Genomic DNA, 9,643 nt, shown 5'->3' on the forward strand with positions numbered 1-9,643 from the left:
GGCGGGCGGCGGGCGGCGGGCGGCGGGCGGCGGGCGGCGGGCGGCGGTTGCTTTTGTAGGTCCAATGACAAATGTGCAGTTGTGACATAAATGTCTGTCGGTGTCAGCAAATTGACCATACACAGGAATCATCAATCAGATATGTCGTTATAATTATAATATTCTAATCCCGACCGAAGATAGAAGAAATGGAGCGCGACTACGACAGAGGGGCGCGGGGAAGGTTGCGAAGCCTAGGTGGGGGGAGGGGTCTGTCAAATTGAGACGGGGAGATCAAAGCGACGGCATTCCGTTATTAATTCCTCACCCAATTCCTCTGACTGTATTCGCGACGAAGAAATTTGTGGGACCTCGTATTTTTGATGTGTCTATATTTCAGTTTTTAATATCACTCAATATTATGTATTTTCACATTTGGGAATAGTGAAGTTTGTTGCGCCCGATTAGATAAGACGATACATGTTTCCAGCAGTATTTATGTACATATGTATGTATGTATACATAACATATACATGGCTACAGCGCTGTGCTCGCACACGCACTTTTGCATTTACAACATTAGTAACATCATAAGTCAGATAGCAGGATAGTAAGAAGTGTCTCCTTTTACTTTTAAACATCGAATAGATATCGATCCTTTGGTTAGTTACGCTCTTGTTAACCGTGACGCGTTCAACGTGAGTGATCTTACTAATATTGTAAATGTAAAAGGTTATATGGACGGATGGATGGATCTTTCTTAGAAGATATCTCTAGAACGACTGCATGGATCTTTGAATTTGGTATAGATGCAGAACATATTATGGAAGACCACATAGGCAACTTATAAAGTGTTTTATTCTTCAGTTCCTCGGTCACTTCAGAACGGTCACGGACAATAGGGAGTTATTCTTATTATATAAAAATACTTAATTAAATAAAAAAAAGAAAAATGTAATAAAGTTGCTAATAGAGCGCATACTTGTATGTGTTCAGATGTAGGTAAGCAGGCTCATGTTCGTGTATAGCGATACGATGACAATAAACATGGCTTGTTTGTCAACGTCAGGCGGCGGCGCGGCACGGCGCGGCGAGTGGCACGCGCGGCATGCCATTTGTAAGGCACGCGGCGCGGGGGGAGGGGTGATAGTTGTCGTCTGCTGATCCTGCCAATATGTGGCGAGGGAAGCAGATCGAGGCTGGCGCAGCTCCTACACACGACACGCAAAATCCTAATCAACCTCTTTATACAAATCACATTGTATTTACTTTTCTATACAAATCATTGAACATTTAATATTCCACGTGGACGGAGTCGCGGGTCAAATGCTTAATCGGTTATGACTTAATCAGGGTTTTGACTTAATCACGATTGTAGCTTGACACTGTAATTGCCAAGAGGATGTCATTACGTGTTAGTTGACGTTTAATTAACAATTACCCTATCAGTATAACACGTATGTTCGGCCAGGCGGCGGCGTGATTGATCTGCCAGTAATTGCTGGACGGGGCGGGTTCGCGGGGCGCGGTGCGCGGGGCCCAATTGACGTTGATGGCGATATCTTCGTCACGTAAAAGAGTTTAATTCTTTATATTACTTGTTCAGAAGTTTTACAAGGTAACTTACAATCGGGCTTATATGAGAATGCTGGTATAACGCGTTTTCCTATTAGTATATATTTAATTGTTGCACAACAAAGCTTTGTCCCGGCAGCAGCAAGGCTTTGGGGCAGCGGGGCGGCGGGGCAAGTCGGGAGGGGGTGGGAAAGGGTGGCATTGGGCTAATGAAACAAAACCGACTGCCTCGTATGTGTATTGTAAAAGTCCAGCGTCACAAGAGCAATGCAAGGCAAGGCATTCTTGTGTCGGGGGCGCGCAGGCCGGCGCCCGCGCCACACAGTATTGTCATTAGTGGTGCCTTTATTTGTCTTCATTTATATTTATGTATTATAGCAAGATTAATTAAAGAACACTTTAAGACACTTAAAACTGTTTGTGTATTTGTAAGATTGAAAATCTTTGAAAGAACAATGTCTTCAAAATTATAATACGTTGTCGAGACGGAACGACGAATGGCTACATAAGAAGTTTGCCTCAAATTACGCCACTTTATTTCTGGTACAAGTATATTTTCTTTAATGTTGTATAATACAACTTGTTTGTGCGGTCATTTGTTCTATACCATGTCCAGACCGACATTTGTCAGTCTGCCGCAGTGACTATGTCGGCACAATAAAGTCAACAACTTAGATACAGATTAAGCTATTAGATTACTTAAATAAATAATTATAGCTGATCTCGGGTTAAAATAAATACATTCAAGGTTACAACTAAACCAAAAAGTACACAGTAACAGTCCATACTGAGAAATACAATAAAACTTAATTGAGATATCGTTTTAACGAGCTTTGAAGTCTTTCCGTCGTAAATCCACGGCTCCAGTCGCGGCGCGTCGTCTTTGTCGGCACTCGCTTCACCGTCTGTTTGTAAACTGTCCGCGGGACGCCTTTGATCTTCCACTCATCCTGCGAGCTGAACTATTCCTGTATGCACTTACAAACATTTCATTGCTCTTGTGATAACAACTTAACATATTCACGTTTGACTTTTACAAATTCTGTTTTGGCTGCGTCTTGTTAGTTGTTTTCGAAGCTTTTACCAATGATTTTAACAACACTATCGAGTGCAAGGCCCTGTGAGCTCGGGAGGGGGGATGGGGGATGGGGGAGGGACGCATTTGATGGGGGTGCCGGGGCGGCATTCCATCATCTACGAGTTGCCGAGACAACGCAGCTGAAGTCAGATGAAGTTTGAAACACAATTTTGTCAAGTTCGTCGATAATGTGGTAAATGTTCAGATGAAACCCAACACGAATAACATACATACATACATATGTACAAGGAAACTGTTACCTGTACAGATACTACAATATGTAGGGACACAAACATACATAAAGGCATCGAACATTAAGGAAACGTTACAAAGCAAAGAGCGTTAAACTTATAAAGGTACAGTAGAGAAAGACTAAAATTGTTATCCTGAAGTAGAGTAGATACGTACTTGTATGAAAATAGCTTCAGAAAATGTTATCATACTGAAAGTTTAGCAAACTTCATATACTCAAGATATAAAAGTTTATCCGGCGTGTTGCATCGCCGGCGGGCGGCAGTGGGGGGCGGCGGTCATGCTACTGCTGCTGCCGCTGCTGCTCTCGACTAAAGTATTAAGTTTTACGAGTATATGTACATTTGTTTTAAATTACTTAAGATAAAAATATTTTAATTTTTAGCCAACTTCAAAAAGAAGGAGGTTTTCAATTCGTCTGTATGTTTTTATATATATAAATTTCGATCATGGCTTGTTTTTGCCCGAGTTGATCCTATTGTGATAAAGTTTTGAGCAAGGTTACTTTGTGAATTCAAATTTTATTCTTCATTTTAGGGACCATTGCAAGTGTATTTATTAGGACGTAAGGTACGTGCATAGGATGTAAAGTGTCGTGCGAGCCACACGGTGATGTGCCTCATCGCACTGTCTCCACACTTACGAGTGTCTGTTTGACTCGAGTGGCGGACACCAGCTTGTAACAGCTAGTGTCTTTGTTCACTTTAAATCTTCAAACATAAAAAGGTAAAGGCGCGCAAAAAATACAAAAAGCCTTATCACAGTTCTAAGAACAATACGGTACAGTGCGGCGCGGCGCTGCTTTACTGGTAAAGTAAACTTTTCTGAAGAGACACTTAAGATATTCATAAGAAAAAACAAGGTCGTTACAAAGTTGGTCGCGTCACGTCCTAATGTCCCGGCCTCGGCCTCTCCGCTACCAAAATATACAACTTCAAGGTCGCCGGAGAGTGTAATGAAGATGGATGTGACTTGACACAAATTTTTGTCGATTTTTTACTTCTCAAAGTAGCAATGGGGCTTTATTCGTAGAGAACATGCGCCAAAGCAAAAGTAGATCGGCGACGACCTCCGGGAGTCAGTTGACGAACGAGCCTCTGTGTTTTGTCTTCGTTTTGAAATTTAATTTAAAACAGACTATAACTCAATAAATTGGCTCTACACTACTCATCTCTACAACATAAATAACATAAATATTTTCGAGCCTAGTAACTGCGGTGATATGTGACCTATAGAGTAGTGAAAAGTGATGTTTACGGATTTAGAATGGTAAGCAAACGATAAAAAAGTGGATGAGGCGGCAGTTGGAAGCCATACCAATGTTTGATACAGATAATTAGATAATCAGCAGCAGCAGCGGCAGGAGTTGCCTGAGGGGGTTGGGGGGGGGAAGCCCCGCGCCGCTGTTCGTCATTACATGTATAGCTTTTAGATTGTAATAGAGAAATATTTATGAAAATCTTGTCATATTACTTAATTTCAAATAGAACTTAGTACAGTTCATTCGTTTATCTTATACATTTTGCAATTAAAGTAATGCTATTAAGAAAATATAACAATGATTATGTTGTTGTTAGACGGACCTGTCGCCGCCACCCCGCCGCACCGCCGCACCGCCGCGCCGCCGCGCCGTCCGCTGAAGCGCCGCTATCACCTAGCCTCATAAATTAACGTCTAATCACTGCCATTAATAACGAGCACGTGACACATTGGTTCAAAACAAAACAACGCTTAGCAAATATTAGTATCACTAATGTTCGCATTTTAAAATTAATTGTAGTTGCACTAAACGGTTTCATTATTCCATCGTTCAAAGCTATGATATTATGAATAGAAGAAGAACTGACTACAGACTGCTGAGGTTTGACGTACCTCAGCTTGTAGGCCGGAGCCGGAACATTGTGCCGAAGTTGAAATGTTTAATTGTCGGCACTCGTCACTCGCCACTCGACGCTCGGAGCGAGGTAGCGCCCTCTGCAAGCTGAAGATTTTGAACACAAAATAAACAAGTTCTGCCAAGTCGATAATTGATGATTTATTGAAGGAAGATGATCCTCCTCTGACCACCGCACCGCACCCAGCCGCAGTTGCCGAGTGCCACTTGGTACAACGGCAACTGTTTTTTTGTCATTATCTCAGGTTTTTATGGTCATTTTTAAAACAGGTATAATTTTAACTAAATTTTCTGAAACGTAAATTATTTCAAACATATTTCACATATTTGTTTGGACAAATGACAGATGTAAGACAAACAAACGTACGCTTAACTCACTTGTGAACAATTCCCGCTCTTTTTATTTTTGCCGACAGGAAGTTTGTTCAGAGCTTAATTTATAAATTATGTTTGTATTTGTTTGCTGAATGAAATTAAATTATTTTGTTGCAAAAACCTTACATTATTAACACGAGTGTTGCTATACATTAGCCGATGAATATGTACAGAGGAATGTAATATAGGCACAGTTAAGAAAATTGAAGTGTCTGCATGTAATAAATGTAAAAAAATCATATTTAATAGACGCAGAGACCGACGAAGTCGCGAGCAACAACTAGTAGATAGTATGCATGGTTGCTGAGAAGTTTCATATTCAATTATTGTGAGATTGGATTTAATTTATATTTTTTTTTGGTTTAAAACAAAAAGCAATGCAACAAAGTGGGCCAGGTTTTGAATCTAGGTGATACTCGTATATATTTGTGCAACAAAAGTCCGGCAGCGTGCGGGGCCTCGCTAGCGGCGCACGCGGCCTCCAAACGACTTCCTTTTCAACACGAACTCCGCATTTGCCAAATTTGTATCTTTATTATGTTTATTCTTTATTGTATTTATATTTGTTTCTTTTTCTTTCACGTCCTTTATTTTTCTTTTTCTTCATACAAATACATTTTCGTCGTGGTTACAAGTGTCTGGACTTGTGTAGTTTTCAAGTCAAATTTGCGTATTACACATAAAATTATATAAGCAGCGTCTTAAAAAATGTAAAGTTTCCAATTATCAATACTAGCGAAGTAGTTTAAATCCGTTACAAGTTATTATTATTGTGTAGTTTTCTTGTGTAGGTATACATGTTTGATGTGATAACTTATCTAATTTCAATTTAGATAATATGAAATGGATGTCTACATGTCTCTAGTCTAATCTTCCTAATATTATAAATGCGAATGTTTAGATGGATGGATGGATGCTTGTTTAAAGGTATCTCCACAACAGCTGCATGGATCTCGCTGAAATTAGCCTCAGAACATATAGAACATGGTATGGAAGATCACGTAGGCAACCTATTAAGTTTGTTTTCAATTCCGCGCGGACGGGGTCGCGGGCGACAGCTAGTGATTTTATAAATAGCTAGTATATTCAGTTGTGATCAATGAGAAGTGGGTATAGTTGTGCGGCTTCGCGCGGCTAATGATCCCCTTTGTGTCACGTGTAATGTCATTAACATGTTCTGCTGCTGTACCACCTTCTGTCCCCTGACCCCGCTCCGGCCCCCCTCCCCCTACCCCTCCACAGCGAGAGAGTTCTCAAACTGGCTGCGATCAAAGAATTTTCTTTTGTTAGGTAATTGAGTTGCAAATAAGCGAGCTCTCCTGTCGTGTCGTCGATATCTCGTGTTGTTCAACTTTTTCAATGTAAATTAAATTGTTCCATTCAATTTCATCGGTTTTTTTGGAGAATCTTATTTTTTTCTGAACGAATCTCCTGCAGGATAGCGAATGATATTTCGAAATCAATAACAAAAATATGATAGATAATCGACTTGAGATTATACTTGATCAGATCAGATCAGATCTGATCAATGCTGTTGAAAAATATTACATGTTCGTATCTCATAAACCTTTTGCCAAATTCTTGAAGGAAACAAGTCAACTTGCAACTGTCAAAAACTTTACGAAAATAAATTCAAATGAGCCGCCAATTGGCTTAAACACGCGGCGACTGAGCCAAGTTTTCATTTTGTTTCACGTTTTTGCGCTCATACAACTATAAATGAAGCTAAAAAGTAAATAATAAAAAAATGTATTATACGAACACAACAAATGGTCACAAAGATTCTAATACAATGATATCGTTATTAACAACGAATTATTACGAACGATTTGTTGATAATGTGCGTCTCTTTCTTCTAATTTATCTAACTTCTAATTTCGTGTTTACTTTTTAGTTAGGTTTCTTTTATTTTGCGTTGGTTTTCCTAACGTTAGTTCTATTTTGGAAACATTTTTCAGTGTCCGCGGGCAAAGGGCGCCGTCGCACGTGAAAACGCTTTTGTTTCACGCCTGAAAAAATAACCGCTACGAAACATAAATAAAACAAAAAAAAGCAGAAATTAAAATATGAAACTAGAAGAAGTTTGTCAAATCAATCGAGTATTGTTTCTGCTTCATCAATAGAATTAAAAAGACAAAACATTAATGTTGACAAGTCGTAAGTAATTGTTGAACTACTCGAATGTTTTGGAACAGAGAGGAAGATAGAGAGAGAGAGAGAGAGAACACTTGGCTCAGAAGCACTTTTATATTTTTGTAATAAGTCTCCTAGTCTCGAACGAGAATGAAACGATTTCGCAAATTATTTTAATGGTTTCCTTCGCTAATGCGTTTCCATTTGTATGATTTCACCACTTCAAAAGACAAATATTTCTGAGATAATCATTAAATTTAAATTACTTTAAAACCGGAGCGCCTGCATGGCGTCCTGTTTGTATATATTGACATAGATTAATTAAAAATGAACATTTGCTAGACGAAGAAAGAAGTATTTATTGAAGTGATTTACAGATGAGTAACGCCGAGGCGAAGCTCTCACACAATATGAAATGAACCAAGCCGTCGTTTGTTGCGTCGACATCGTAGCCTTTTTGGTTTTGAATATTTAAGTACCGCTTTATTTCTGCGTCTTCGACTGAGTGCCAACTAAATGTATCAGTTTGACATCGCGCGGTCAGATACAGGCAGTTGCTACTATTTGGAACAAAACGGATTTTTATCATTGGTTGGATGAGATTTTATAAATTTCTGGAGGTAAATGGCATAACTTGGCATAATAGTAGCTCTTCGTCGCTGTGTTGTAGAAGTAAATATTTTGTGTAAATATGTTGTGAGCCAGGTGGCGGCTTCCGGAGCTCAAACAAAAGCACTACAATCGGTCGTATCGCGCTTGCTGCTTTGCAGCGGCAGAGGCAGGGGCGTTGCCAAGCGCGCTCGTGCCGCGCCGCCGCCGCCGCTGCCACCGCTTCTTTTGTCATCATCTCGATTTGTTCTGTAGATTGTTTCTTTCATCTGAAATGTCTCTGAAGTGAATTATTATTTAGTCGGTGAGCATGATGTCGGTGAGATTTATATTCTGCTAGAGATTTGCAAACAACCAAAGACTTTCCAATTCACTAGATGGTTTTGCAAACAAATGAAATAATATCTGAATACTTCAAAAGTATAAGCAAAGTGAGCTGACATCAAATCCTCAAATATTGTAATGCAATATAGAAGCAGTCAATACATCTAACAGCTAACGCGATGTATTTAAATTATGAATACAAATGAAGCGCCTCCTGCTACTGACAAATATACGGTCAGCTGTATGGGGCGCGAGGGGCGCGAGGGGCGCGAGGGGGCGCGCGGCGGAGCGGGCACGGCGAGCACGCCCTATGAATATTGATGAAAAGTGGACTCGCTACGATTTAGGAAACTAGCAGCTTCCTAAACCTGATGACCGTATGTGTGTAACGTGCGGTGTGCAGTGTGCACGGCTACAGTACTTCAGCAACGTATAACATTCAGAGAGGGGTGGGAGTGGGTTAAGATTCAGTTGTCGCGAACGCGCAGCTCCTATCCCTAGAGCTCCTAAGAGAGGCGAGACACGGTTACCTAAGTATTTTTGAATCGGTAGGATTCCAACCAAATTTATTAATTATATCAATGAAAATAATCGCGGATATAAAAAAATGGTCCGACATCGAATATTGATTTCGGCCGACAGGTGCTTAAACTGCTACACTGTCGGTAGGAACTGTGCACTTGTGTAGTACTTTCTGTGCAAAAGTTTGTACATTACGTGCTCGCAGTAAGTCGTACACTTCGCACAAACAACCTGAGTACTTTAACATGGCTAATGTAACAACTATCTTTGCAATACAAAAACTCACCACTTTTTATTTCGTACCATAAAAATATGTGCGTCATTTCTCAAAGAAATGTTTGAAGACAATTTTTTTATTAATTATTAATTTAATTTAGACAAAAATAAGTACAAGCATAGTTGTCATCTTGACTTCGTGACACAATAGAAGTTCGGTTAATGACTGCAGATATATAATGTGAAGGTAACGAGAAGCCAAAGTCAAAGTCAACTAAGAAGAGATGGAAAACTCGAAATGTGGTTGTGTCGCTGAAACGACTTTTGACTAGATTGTAATGATTGAAAATATTCCGGCAAATGAGAGCTAAGTACAGGGTTGTATTTAAAAGTTATTTTATTATTTTTTATATAAAAAAATTAATAATAATAATTTCGACACATTTATAAAAGTCAATTTGAAAACTCTCTCATCTCTGAGCGCAGCGTTCGTGTTGTTAACATTTTGAATGTTAAGTATATGCCAATAAATCAAAGCTTTTAAATAATTCCACTTATTGATGTACGCGGTCACTATGTGTGTGTGTATGTGTGTGTGTATGTATGTATGTATGTGTGTGTGTATGTGTGTGTGTATGTATGTAATTACGATATTAATTTCAATTCAGAAACTTGTTCAGAAACAT

The sequence above is a fragment of the Papilio xuthus genome, unplaced genomic scaffold, assembly GCF_000836235.2.
Source record: "Papilio xuthus unplaced genomic scaffold, Pxut_1.1 DF826923.1, whole genome shotgun sequence".
Lineage (NCBI taxonomy): Eukaryota > Metazoa > Arthropoda > Insecta > Lepidoptera > Papilionidae > Papilio > Papilio xuthus.